At 40.8% G+C, this 13,725-nt stretch overlaps 1 protein-coding gene across 3 annotated transcripts in view; it reads left to right on the top strand.

The window, feature by feature from the left end:
- The first annotated feature begins 350 nt into the window (after nucleotides 1–350).
- Nucleotides 351–13,725, top strand: part of SFMBT1 (Scm like with four mbt domains 1) — a 70,569-nt gene continuing 57,194 nt past the window's right edge. For all 3 annotated transcript variants that reach the window (XM_069967166.1, XM_069967167.1, XM_069967162.1), the window contains exon 1: nucleotides 351–452. The gene's annotated coding sequence lies outside the window, so the exon portion shown is untranslated. The remainder of the gene's footprint in view (nucleotides 453–13,725) is intronic.

The raw sequence follows: 13,725 nt of genomic DNA, 5'->3' as shown, positions 1-13,725 counted from the left end.
ACACGAGCTCTTCAGTCCAAACTCCAAGTTTTGGCCCGGGGAGCAGCTTTCTCGCAGATTTAGGGCAGAAAATAGACATTTCGAGCACTTCCTGTGATTAAAAGCCACTTCCAAGGCACCTTACTAGTCAATGGCATGTCATACAAAAATACTAAAGTGCACCCCCTATACACGGGGACCGGTGAGGAGAGGGGGGGAGAAGAGTTTGAAGAGTGACAAAATAAAGCTAAAGAGGAAAAAAAAAGTGGGTGGAGGAAGAGCGAAAAATGCCCTAAAAAAATTAAAGAAGGCAGAGAGTGAAGGAGGAGAGCGGGGCGCATGCGCAGTGGCGGCCTCTGGGCCATATTGGAATGAGGCAGTGAGCAGCGGTGGGGGGTGAGGAGCTGAGAAGCTGAGGGGAGAGAGAGCAGCGCACCGGGCCCGGTAAATCTGCCTGGAAAAAGTCCCTACGGGTAAGAAAAAGCTCTGCAATGGGTCTCCTCAGACAGGGGGGAGTCTGAGCTGGCTGCTGAGGGGCTTTTCTCCCCTCTCTGGGGCTTCTGGGCTTTTTTAAGAGCTTCCCAAGTTTGCAACAATGTATTCCTGTAGGAGGATGTTGTGTATATGTGTGAGTATGGGAGGGGGCAGCTGCACTTTAGCAGTGCATGGATATATAGCTCTCCCTATATACATGGCTGGCTGTGCCCGTCTGCTGCCATTGCCCTCTGCACTCTTCTCTTCTCCAGGACTTTGCAGAATTTTACAAGACAAAATGCAATTTGCACATAATAAAAAAAAAAAAAAAAAAAAAAAAATAGAGATCAACAACTTCATGCAAAGTCAGCAGCTAGAATGCATGGTGTGTGTGAGTGGTGGGAGGGTGAGATATTGGGGGCACTGTATGGAGGAAATGGGGGGCATCTTTGTTTATTAGATCTTTAACCATTTCCTGGATTGGAGTTGCATTTTTGGAGGCAAGGAAATAAAAAAAAAAAAAAATGCACAGTTGAGAATTCTTATGCCAGCACAATAGAGTTTGGGCTCTTAACAATTACCTAGAATTATTTTTATTTTTTGTTCTTTAGCCCATTTTTTGCCACAACAGTGCGATTCATCATGACTTCTTGGTTCGCCCCCCCCCCTTCCTCCTTTATTTTCCCAGCAGGCAGAGAATTGTCATTCACCGTATTTTCAGCCTCACATTCCTTATTCAACTAGGATTTTTTTTTTTTTTTTTTTGCAATATTAGGCTCAGAGACGAGCTCATAGGCTACGTGTGATTTTAGTTATTTGTGGATTAAGATTTTTTTTTTACATTACTTTTGTTTAATATAATATTTGTTTATTAGTTCACTTCTGGTATTGTTACTAAGTAGTATTGTTACAGATTACGTTCTTGCGTTACATATACGCGGCAAATTTCACGCAAGGAAAAATGTAGGTAAAAATCTGTCGAGTGCTATAAGCGAGTTTCCCCTGTATAAAATCCCCTGTATAAAATCAGCGACTGATGTTGTGGATTAGAGGTTGCGGATTTGATGGCAAGGATTTGTTTTCTTATTTGAAAGTGAATATTCAAGTTTGCTGCAGATTTTACCTGAGGATTTCCTTATGCTACGTGTGAACATACCCTCAGGGAGGGTTCACGTCATGTTGTGCATTACTTTTCAGAAGATAACTCTCCATAGTTTCTCACATAAGTGTATGGTGACGGTGTTTTTGCTCACTTATTAGGGTCTGGTTGTATTCCGATTGGCCATATGCACTTAGTACTTTCTTGGTGATTTCAGTGTGGCCTTGTAGTGCTGAGGTCCTGGGCTCAAATCCCACCAAGGATGACATCTACAAGGAGTTTGCATGTTGTGCCCATGTTTGCCTGGGTTTCCTTTGGGTACTCCGGTGTCCTCCAACACAACAAAACCTATACACATAGGTAATTTAGATTGAAGGGAACTGATTAAATATGTAAAGTGTTGCAGAATAAGTTGGTGCCATATAACTAAAGAAATGATAATACTGTACTTGGCAAAGATATAGCCAACCGCCATGCTATGGGATGTTGTGTCTGTCCTGCCCCCACCATAAGATTAATTACTTTAAGTGACAGCATTCACTTCAATGATGATGTCCGTTCAGGCCATTAAATCTGCAGTCAGGCCTGTAATACAAGAGCAATAAGATGCTGTAGCATGGCAAGGCCAGTCTCACCTGGTGGAATCATGTGATTTTTATTTATTTATTTTTTGTATAGATGTTAATGTTATCATTGTATAGAGAAACCTATGGAGAGAAACACCAATAAGAACACCTTACCTAGAGCTTGGTGGGAGGATTTATCAGTGGGCTAATAGCTACCAATCAGAGCTCAGCTTTTATTTCTTTTCTAGTAAAATGAATGCTGAGCTCTGATTGGTTGTTTTGGGCAACAACAAAAAGCTTGTTTACTAGACATGTTTAAAGGAGAAGTCCAGTGGAAATTTTTATTAAAGTATTGTATTACCCCCCAACAAATCACCAATATACACTTCTTACGAAAAAAAAAAATGCTTATAAAGTGCTTTTTTCCCTGCACTTACTACTGCATCAAGGCTTCACTTCCTGGATAACATGGTGATGTCACTTCCTGGATAACATGGTGATGTCACGACCCAACTCCCAGAGCTGTGCGGGCTGTGGCTGCTGGAGAGGATGATGGCAGGGGGACACTGAGGGACACAGGGCACTGGAGGGACACTGAGCATCCCTCTGCCATCATCCTCCAGCAGCCACAGCCCACACAGCTCTGGGAGTCGGGTCGTGACATCACCTTGTTATCCAGGAAGTAACATCACCATTTTATCCAGGAAGTGACATCACCATTTTATCCAGGAAGTGAAGCCTTGATGCAGTAGTTAGTGCAGGAAAAAAAGCACTTCATAAGCATTTCCAGTAATAAGGGTATATTGGGGATTTGTGTAACTTTTGGGGGGCAATACTATACTTAAATAAACATTTTCGCCATATTTCTCCTTTAATAACTCTGCTTCATTCTTTTTTGTTGGTGTTTTATCAAAATGCAACAAACCAACCAACAATAACGCATGTATGTAGGCAGGTATATGTATGGCTGTGCTTTGGAGGGCATAGAAAAGTGCAAAAATGTCCTGAAGACTCAAATGCAAATATATGAAACTGTGCTTTCATCAAGTGTGTTGACATATCTATTACTTCAGGTTTTTTTTTTTTTTTTTTAGGTTTACCGCATACACCCCATACACCTTGTATAAACCAGTGTAATATGTAACACCAAGTACTAGATGACCGAGTATCCTAGCAATATGCACAATAACTACAGAATAGGACATGCTTAATCAACATTTATTTGGGTAACACCTTCACCATTATATACAATTGTGTACAAATATATCCAAAAATCTGCTAGTTGTGGGATTCATGCACCATGTTGTGCCGTTCTTTCCTTATGTCAAAACTATCCAATATAGTCAAAATCCCTTGTCGGTCTATCAGCTGTAACCAGATCCATAAACAGTACTTGTCAATCAAGACTACACCGTGATGGCGTCACCAGCCAAGTAACCATGTCCAGTCTGAGGGTATGTTCACACTACGTATATTTTTGTAAAACTACGACCTTTGTTGTCGATTGCAACAACGGCCGTGATTAATACGATAATATACGTGATGATGCCGCCTATGGAATCCCGGTTGGAGTGTATACACTCCAGCCGGAATCCCTAGCAGCGCCGCGAGAAACTGACATGTCGGTTTTCTGTGGCCGCTATTCATTGAGTAGTGGCCACAGAACCTGTCAGCGCTGGCCGCTCGCTCCATAGTGTGCTATGGGGAGTTCTGATGCGGGTGCACACGGATGCGCCCGCATCAGAACTAAGCGGCGCTAAAGATCATCCAGTACCGGACGGTCTCTTACAAGGCCTGAGTGTACAAGAGTCAGTCACACCAATCACGTGTTATATAGTACTGATCCAGTCCCTCAATTCTAAAACACCTCGTCCAGTGCGTTTCAGTTGCTAGTATCCATGACCTCATCGGGGTGCCGAGGCATTATTTGTGACAGTGTATATACAGTTAAATACAGTACACATATAAGGATATATAGGGACTGTCTATGGTTTCAGAGGACAGCAGTTGTGGTGGCTACTCGCTGTCCTGGTGATATTTATTTGTACATAATTGTATATAATGGGGAAGGTGTTACCTAAATAAATGTTGTTTGATTAAGCATATCCTATTCTGTAGTTATTGTCCCCATACACCTTCAATAACTGACGACTGAACGATCTGTCCATCAGTTATCTCTCCCACCTGCGGACCCATCCTCCTCAGACATGGGAAGATTTGAGCATTTCTGTGTGGAGGGGTGGGGTAAGCTGCAGCCAGAGAGCTCTGGCTGCGCCTTATCTATTCAAGAACAAAGGGGCCAGGCAGTGATTTTTCCATTACAAACGAACCCTATCACCAACGACATTATCTGTCAGTGGTCTTTTCAGGAAGGCCCCATACACTTTATATTGATGCCAATGAAAGTCTAAAGTTTATGGAAACCTTTAATCTATAGGACTGTTCACATGGTCATATAAATACAGGCGCATTGCAAAAATGCATCTGGTCTTTGATAACAATACAGATGGAAGAGGGATAACACTACTGGTATATCCGTATGCATTCTGTATTTGATCTGTATAGCTTCAGTATTTGGCATCCGTTTTTGTGGAGATTGAATTCCTAGAAGACACCCATCACTATTTAATGTGCTAAATGTAGGTGCAATACCAATGATATACTGCTGCCAGTTTATCCATAATACGTCCGTGTTTGTGACCTGTATTATGGCCATGAGTTATGTACCAATACTGTGGAGCAAAACGTCTAGGTTCACACTGCATCAGAGACTTTGTTCAGGGTAAATGGACCACTACATCAATGAGCCCAACAGACCCCACAAAATTTAAAGGCGTTTGTCAGGTCTTTTGCTCCTGTCCATCATTTGACAGGAGTCTTATAGGCCCAAAAAATTCAGCATTTTGCCTATGACAAAGCTTCTGCCGCAGTGTGAATCTAGCCTAAGGCTATGTTCACACTACATAAGTTTCATATTTGCAACCGCCATGATTAATATGAAACTTACATTGTGCTGCCGTCTATGGAATCACGGCCCGAGTGTATACACTCTGGCCGGTATCGCTAGCGGCCACGCAAAAAACTGACGTGTCAGTTTTCTGCGACCACTACTGACATGTCAGTTTTCTTTGCACGCTCCATTGTGTGCGCCCGCATCAGAATCCAGCAAAAATGAAAATCATCCGGCCAGTACTGCAGTAACAGCCGGGATGATCTTCATTAACACCATCCATTCTGTGACCCGGCCGGATCCCAGAACGGCCGGTGTTATACATAGTGTAAACATGCCTAAGACTGGACTCACTTGAACAAAGTATGAACACATTCTTACATCCATATTACAGCTGTGAGTCCCGGCCTGACTGCTGATCTGATGACCTGAACTAACAGCTGTCACGTCAGGCCTGGACTCACGGACATAATACGGATGCCAAAATGCGTTCGCTTTACAGGCGTGCAGAACCAGCCTTAGGCCTGGAGAAAACAGAATCTTTGCAGGAACCTTTATTGTACCATCTTATAGTAACATTCTCTTTCCATAGCAACTAAACACAGCGTAACTTTTATTGGCATTCGTCATGTTTTTCTTTTTCATACATTTTGCTACCTTGAAGTCTGTAGTGCAATATAAAATTCACTTCATACCTTTTTTTTTTTTTTTTTTTAGGTCAGTAGTGTTTTTTTATTTTATTTTTTCAAAACACAACATGCCCTGGGCATTTTTTTTTTTTAATTTATTTATTTTTTAAATTTCAATTAATTTGCCAAATAATTAATTCCCCACTGTGTAAATAAGCCCTAAGGGGCCATTCACAGAGTCGTTTTCACGCTTATTCTGACACGGAAATGTGGGTCCCATTGGTTTTAGTGAAAACCAACCTAGAATAAAACAGAGTGATGTGCCGCTTATTGACACGCATTCAGTATAGAAGTATAGAAGTCATATTGGGAGCCACAGGCAGGTTAGCTTCCTATGACATTCATGTCCATATAATAACAGAATGCAAATGGACAACAAGGATCTGCCGACGATTTTTGCTGCAGAGTCCGCAGCAGACCAATGGTTTCATGTGAGCGTTTTTTGTTTTTTTTTTTTGCATCTGTTCTACCTTTACTTTTATACCTAAGGCCAGGTAGACGCTGTGTTTTTGCTGTCTGTTTAACGGATCAATGTAATGGAAAAAATGGATGCATTTGTGTGCTTCCGTTTTTCCATCGATTTCCATGATAAAAACAAAGGGCTCAAAATACATCAGTTTTTTAGCGTGCAAAAAACATTGTCGTTGACGTTTTTGTCCACGCTAAAAAGCACACAAAGGCATCTATTTTTTTTCTGCTAAATGGACAGCAAAAACGCAGTGTGAACCCAACCTTATAGAATGACTGCTGTCCAATAAAAATGGCCGTCATTTTGACAGTGTGTAAACATAGCTTAAGCCTGGTATCACACACTTTCACACATTTTTGTGGCCTTTTTCTTTATTTTATTGCAGCATTTTTTGTGCCCACGTGTTACTCCAAAGCGATAGCGATTTTTCACTTTCGCCAATTACCGATAAACGATTGCAAACCAGAGCTTTTGGGAACACCGTTCTACATGGAGCGATAGTCGTTAATTAAAATTGTAATTCCGATCATAATTACGATCATTTACCCCGTTTGATCCTAGCAAACGAACAAACAATGTGTACATACACCGAAAGATTAGCGAAGGATCAATAATGATTTTAGGGTGGGCTCAAAAGATGAGATCAACAACTCATAAACCATTTTTTTTTTTTTTTTATCGTTGCCTGCATACACACAGATTATTGCTTAAATTCAAACAATAAAAGCAAAATACGGCCGTAATTTTGAGAGAAAATAAAACATTGCGTTAACTCTGCTTACCATCTGCTTTTGCAAAAAGCAATGGGCACGTTTATTATTTATATGGTCAGAATCAATTTAGGACGTTTTTCTATATGATGTGCTCTGACGGCCAATTTCCCCATTGACTTAATTGGAGCACATTATTACATTGAAAATACAGCAGTATTTTTACCTCACAATTACGGCCATATTTTTGTATTGTTTGACTGTCACTTAAAAGAACCTTTGACCTGTCAGTGCTGAGAACTCTACCAATCATAATATATAACCAGGAGAAGCGTTCGGCCGTGCACTTCCTTCCTGGGCTCCACTTGTCGCAGGGGGAGGGCTCTATACTTACAAAGGCCTCTCCCGGTTATATCTAACGATTGATGGAGGTCTCTGCACCAACACCACAACTGATCAAAACTTTTAACACAAGATATCAAAAGTTTTAGTGACAGTATCACTTTCCAGCATGTGGTAAAATCTCGCATTACCTAAATACATAGCTTTTTTTTGTTTGCTTGGCAGCGTGGCAGACAAGTCACATGTACAAAATGTTACTAAATAATTTGCTTACATGACTAAATGAAACAGATACAGAGTACTATAGTTCCAGAGAAAAGGGGAAGAGATTTTGGCTCTTATGCTGTATGGAAAGTGAAAGCAGTGACCCGACTGACGGCTGCCACTTTGCTCTTGCACCATATTCTTCTAATTTCCCCTATTGTGGGAATAGGACTTAGGTGTGTTTGTCCTTTTTAGAGATGAGCGAACCTAAAGTACCTATTACACGGGGCGATGGAAGGGAGCAAACAACCACTGTCATCTTCCCCTTTGCTCCTCGTTCCCCGCTTGCTGCTGGTGCTGTCACACGCAGCGGCGAGTGGGTAAAAGCCCGGGGGGGTAGCTGCAAAGGGGCTGCCCGGTGATTGCTAGATTGTCAGAATCGGACAGAATTGCGGACGTGTGAATAGGGCCCTAAGGCCCTATTACTCCAAGAAATTATTGGCCGTACTTGGCTGATTATCGGCTGTTAAGGCTGATAATCACTTGGCGTAATAGCTCCTGTAAAAGGTCCTTTTACACAGAAAGATTATCTGACAGATTTGAAGCCAAAGCCAGAAACAGACTATAAACAGAGATCAGGTCCTAAAGGAAAGCCTGAGATTTCTCCTCTTTTCAAATCCCTTCCTGGCCTTGGCTTCAAATCTTTGGCAGATAAACTGTCAGATAATCTTTCTATGTAAATGGACCCTAAAAGGCAACAATCAGCCGACATGCGTGATGTCGGCTGACCCTTGTCTGTCAACATGTTGAAACAAAAAATACCAACGGTCTTCTGGCCTTCGCTACGAGTAATAGGAGCGGCGGCAGCAGACCGCCACCATCTCTAACGGACTACCCGGACAAGATCATTCGGGGAACCCCTCCTGTAGCTCCCTCTTCCTCTTACCCGCTCACTGTCTGCGCATGTGATAGTGCCAGCAGCGAACAAGTAACGAGAAGCAAGCAAACGCTGATCTGACTATTCAGCCCTCGCTTTTTCCTCCAGATCAGCCTGTGTAATAGGGGCTTTAGAGTAGAGCAGGAGTGTTAGTAATGATAATATTTGATAGTAATACTTGTTATTAGTACACCACCTATTATCATATTGTGCAAACACTCTTCATCGTCCACCCTTCCTCCTCCTTGGGCTGTCGAAATATGAAAAGTTGAAGATCATAGATAATGTATTCTACACACTTTTCCTTTTGAATACTAGGTGAACCACTTTTCTATTTCTATTACAGAGTTCTTGTGGTTTTGCACATGTGGTGTTTTACCTTAGCACCAAATATGCATTTAAAGTGAATATTATACATCCTCGTTTTCAATTTGCAGTTTTCTGCTATAAGTCCTAGAACTGCTGCAATAGTTTTGATACCATGGCAGGTACCATGGTAAGTTTGGCACTGCCCCTCCTACCATCGTTCTCAATGATGATGGAAGATTGGTATGAAAGACTGCATATTTGGTGTGGTCATGACGTTGTGTAGGTCTACTTTTCTTAAAGGGGTAAAAGTAATTAACTGGTTTCAAAAAGTTATGTAGATTTGTAATTTTTAACTTTAATTTAAAAACTCAGCAAAGCAGCAGAGAGCACTGTGTCAGATTGGAAAGAATACACCACTTCCTGCAGGACATACAGCGGCTGATAAGTACTGGAAGGCTTGGGAATTAATTTTATTTTTTTTGTAATTTGTATATTACAAATCAATATAACTTTCTAGACACCAGTCCATTTAAAGAATTCTTTTTCACCGGAGTAACCCTTTAAGAGTGTATTCACATGTGGCAGTATTTCGATGTTTCTGTCTTCTGTGTTTCTATCTATCTTTTTGTGCTGCACAACCACAACATTTATGTGCATCAAATGGGTTTTCAGTTGCATACATTTTTTAAATTAATCTGCCATGTGTGAACATTTAGGCCAGGTTCACACTAGCCTAATGTGGTGGTACTTTTAAGGTCGTATTTTTGCCAAAAGTTAGTGATATTATGGCTTTGCAAATAGTATTGTATTAAGCTAGCGTGAAGTCTGCCCATACACCTGAAAGTGTACCTGTCGTTATAACTTTCCAAATCTAAACCAAAAGTAGATGTGATTTAAAGAAAGTTTGCAATTTACTTTTTTTTTTTTTTTTTTTTTTTTGTTATGATGGAAAACAAGGCACTTCCTGTTTTCTGACTTTTTTTTTTTTCCCTCAAAGAATCAGAAAACAGGAAGTCCAGTGTTTCCCAGGCCATCTAACACTTACAGAGAGAAGACAGTCATGTGACTGACAGACACATTGAGCCGTGACTCTCTGTACTGGCCAGAAATCCTGTTTAGTCTGTTTTGTTTTTTGTTTTGGTTTTTTACAACCAGCACAAGTCAGAAAATCTGCCTTCAGGAGACTGGACCTGGATTTCTGGTAAGTTCAGCTTTGTTTTACAGCATGGTAACAAAAGGAAAAAAAATGTATATTGCAAACTTGCTTCTTATCACATCTACTTTTTAGATTTTGAAAGTTATAACAGTGACACTTTAACCCTTTAGCGACCCTGGACGTACCCGTACGTCCAAGGCGGCCTTCATGTGTTCAGAGCGGGGCCGCACTCTGAACCACCGCGCTCCTGGGTGCTGCTCGTAGCCCGGGACCGTGGCTATTAGCGGACACGGTCCGATCACCGTGCCCGCTAATAAAGTAATTGGATGCAGCTGTCAAAGTTGACAGCTGCATCTGATTACTTGATGCAGCTGTTCCCTGGTGTCTAGTGCGGTCGATCACTCCTCCGGGACAACGTCCCAGAGGAGCAATCCACACGTCTTACTCCTTCCGGGGTCAGCGCCGTAATGGCGCTGATCTCGGCTCGGCACTCGATTGCTCCGGCTGCAGCAGCCGGAAGCAATCAATGTGCCTAACTCATCTATCTATGCAGCATAGATCTGTATGAGAGATCAGAGTACTTATACTAGAAGTCCCCCATGGGGAATAACCCTTACCCCAGGGGGGCTTCTAGTATAAATGTAAAAGAAAAAAACAAAGTGTTATTATCAATAAAAAAGCCCCCTCCCCTAATAAGTCAGAATCGCCCCCCTTTTCCCATGTTATAAATAAAAATAAACAAACATGTTTGGTATCGCTGCGTGCGTAATCGCCCGAACTATTAATTAATCACATTCCTGATCTCGCACGGTAAACGGCGTACGCGCAAAAAAAAAAACCAAAGTGCAAAATTAAGCATTTTGGTCGCATCAAATCCACAAAAAATGTAATAAAAAGCTATCAAAAAGTTGCATATGCACAATCAAAATACTGATAGAAAGAACACATCATGGCGCAAAAAATTAATTCTGACGCAGTCCCATAGACCAAAACATAAAAGCGTTATAAGCCTGGGAATAGAGCGATTTTAAGGAACATATATTTAACAATGGTTTGAATTTTTTACAGGCCATCAGATACAATGAAAGTTATACATGTTACATATCGTTGTAATCATAACGACTTGAGGAACATATATAACAAGTCAGTTTTACCCCAGGGTGAACGGCGTAAAAACGAAAAAATAAATAAATAAATAAAGGAAATGAGCTTTTTTTTTTTCAATTTCACCACACATTGAATTTTTTTCTGGTTTCGCAGTGTAGTTTATGAAAAAATTCTGCCTGTCATTGCCAAGTACAATTAGTGGCGCAAAAAATAAGGGCTCATGTGGGTCTCTAGGTGGAAAAATGCAAGTGCTATGGCCTTTTTAAAGGGGTTATCCAGCGCTACGAAAACATGGCCACTTCCCCCTACTGTTGTCTCCAGTTCAGGTGCGGTTTGCAATTAGGCTCCATTTACTTCAATGGAACTGAGTTTCAAAATCCCACCCAAACTCAGTTCCATTGAAGTAAATGGAGCCTAATTGCAAACCGCACCTGAACTGGAGACAACAGTAGGGGGAAAAGTGACCATGTTTTTGTAGCGCTGGATAACCCCTTTAAGCACAAGGAGGGAAAAACGAAAACGCAAAAATTTAAATTGGGCCCCGTCCTCTAAGGGTTAAGGTCCCCTTACACTTTATACCAAAATCATCTGAACCCACTACTGGCAGTAGGTTCAGCCATCAGTATCAAGTATTTTCCTCCCATGCGTAAGTGTGTTTCTGTGGCATATTTTTCACATTGTCCATGAGAAGTTCTTGAATCACCTGGCTAGTAATAGAGGGGAAAGACACATAATAAAACAAATCTCCAAAAATACTACAAAAAAAAAGAAAAAAAAAAAAAAGCTGCAGAAAAAATGTGTGTAATGATAATAGCATGTCCTATTATGCTAACTAGGTGAAGGGATCACCACTAGGACCCTGTTTGGTCTGAAATGGTAAGCTTGGGTCAGGGGTCCCCCTTCCTCTGCCCTTTTGTGTCCTATTCAGTGATTAACTAACTAAGACCCCTTTAATTTTTTATTTTCTGAATTCAATATTGTTTCGCTCATGGTAGCCAGATCAATGTTTTGCGCCTCCTGACTTGGACACAGCTGAGAACATCTGTATCAGATTTATAAATCTGGTTTGTAAGCATTTTTTTTTTTATATATATATATATATATATATATATGAAAACTCCAATTTTTATATTTAAAGGTTTATCCATAAATAGTAAGTGTTGATGCACGGCTCATATTGGACAGCAGAGTCTCTTCTATCACAGGGAGTGCAGGCAGTGAAACAGCCAATCAGACTTCACCTTAGAATCGGGGTCATCCATTTGGTTGCACTGGATATACCTTTTGAACTCGGGCCTATGTCATTTCTGCAGGTAGAGACTTGATCATTAAAGATGTTGGCCAAATTATAGTAAAATTATTCAGTGTATAGTATTAGTAAGTGTACACACTGGGGGAGATTTATCAAACATGGTGTAAAGTGAAACTGGTTCAGTCGCCCCTAGCAACCAATCAGATTCCACCTTTCATTTTCCAAAGAGTGAGGAATGAAAAGTGGAATCTGATTGCATACTGCATGTATGTTTTTTTTTTCCCATCTTCTGGATTTCCCCTTTACATTCTTTAATAGAAATCCTTGAATAACATGATCACATCACCTGTAATGAGAGAAACAAAATGTGTCTGATGAAAGACAAAGGCCTGTGTTCACACACTGTAAAAGCTAAATATAATCGTAAAATAGATATAAAATGTGGCCATGTTTTGGACCTAAACATCTGTATACACACACATTGTAAAAGTACATATATTTTTACAATGTGTACACAGACTGACATTGTTCCTTCCAGTACTTATTAGCTTCTGGATGTCTTGCAGGAAGTGGTGTATCCTTTCCAGTCTGACACTGTGCTCTTTGCTGCCACCTCTGTCCATGTCAGGAACTGTCCGGAGCAGGAGAGGTTTTCTATGGGGATTTCCTACTAATCTGGACAGTTCCTGACATGGACAGATGTGGCAGCAGAGAGCACTGTGTCAGACTTTAAAGAATACACCACTTCCTGCAATAATACACCACTTCCTGCAGCTGATAAGTACTGGAAGGATTGATATTTTGTTTATAGAAGTAATTTACAAATCTGTATAACTTTTTGACACTAGTTGATTTAAAAACAATTCTTTTTCACCTGAGTACCCCTTTAATGTAACACATTGGATTCATGATACAGCTGTATTTTATACCTATTATACGGTTGTGTTATGCTTTTATTTTACTGTGTGTGAGCCACTGTTCCTGTTCCCCTCCTAGTTGTGGATAAAAATACAGACCAAATACTGATGCATGAAAATGACTGTAATCAGTATTCAGAAAACATGAAAAAATATTACAATTTGGCTGTGGTGTAAAACAGTGGTCTTCAACCTGTGGCCCTCCAGCTGTTTCCATACTACAATTCTCAGCACACCTGGACAGCCAGGGGCAGGTTAGGGAACCCTGGTCTATAGGATCTGTGCTGATCCTCTGTGGTGGGAAATGTTGGTGCATCATTGAAGCCCGGACATCTGTTAATGTTTAGTGGGTAGTTAGGATTCTCATGAAATTATATGATTGTTTCTAATGTTTTTTACAAACAGTGTTGGTTGTTGTTTTCTACTTTGACACTTTGTGTGTGTTTGTGTGAATGTGATGTTTGTAAGATCTTCACCATCACTTTGACTACAACTTGCACATCAAAGCTACTTAAGTGTGTGAAATGCGCGTGCCATTGTTTTTATACTGCGCATTTTAAATCCC

Source organism: Dendropsophus ebraccatus, chromosome 4 (genome assembly GCF_027789765.1).
Source record: "Dendropsophus ebraccatus isolate aDenEbr1 chromosome 4, aDenEbr1.pat, whole genome shotgun sequence".
Classification (NCBI taxonomy): domain Eukaryota; kingdom Metazoa; phylum Chordata; class Amphibia; order Anura; family Hylidae; genus Dendropsophus; species Dendropsophus ebraccatus.
This window is presented reverse-complemented; position numbering and strand designations above follow the sequence as displayed.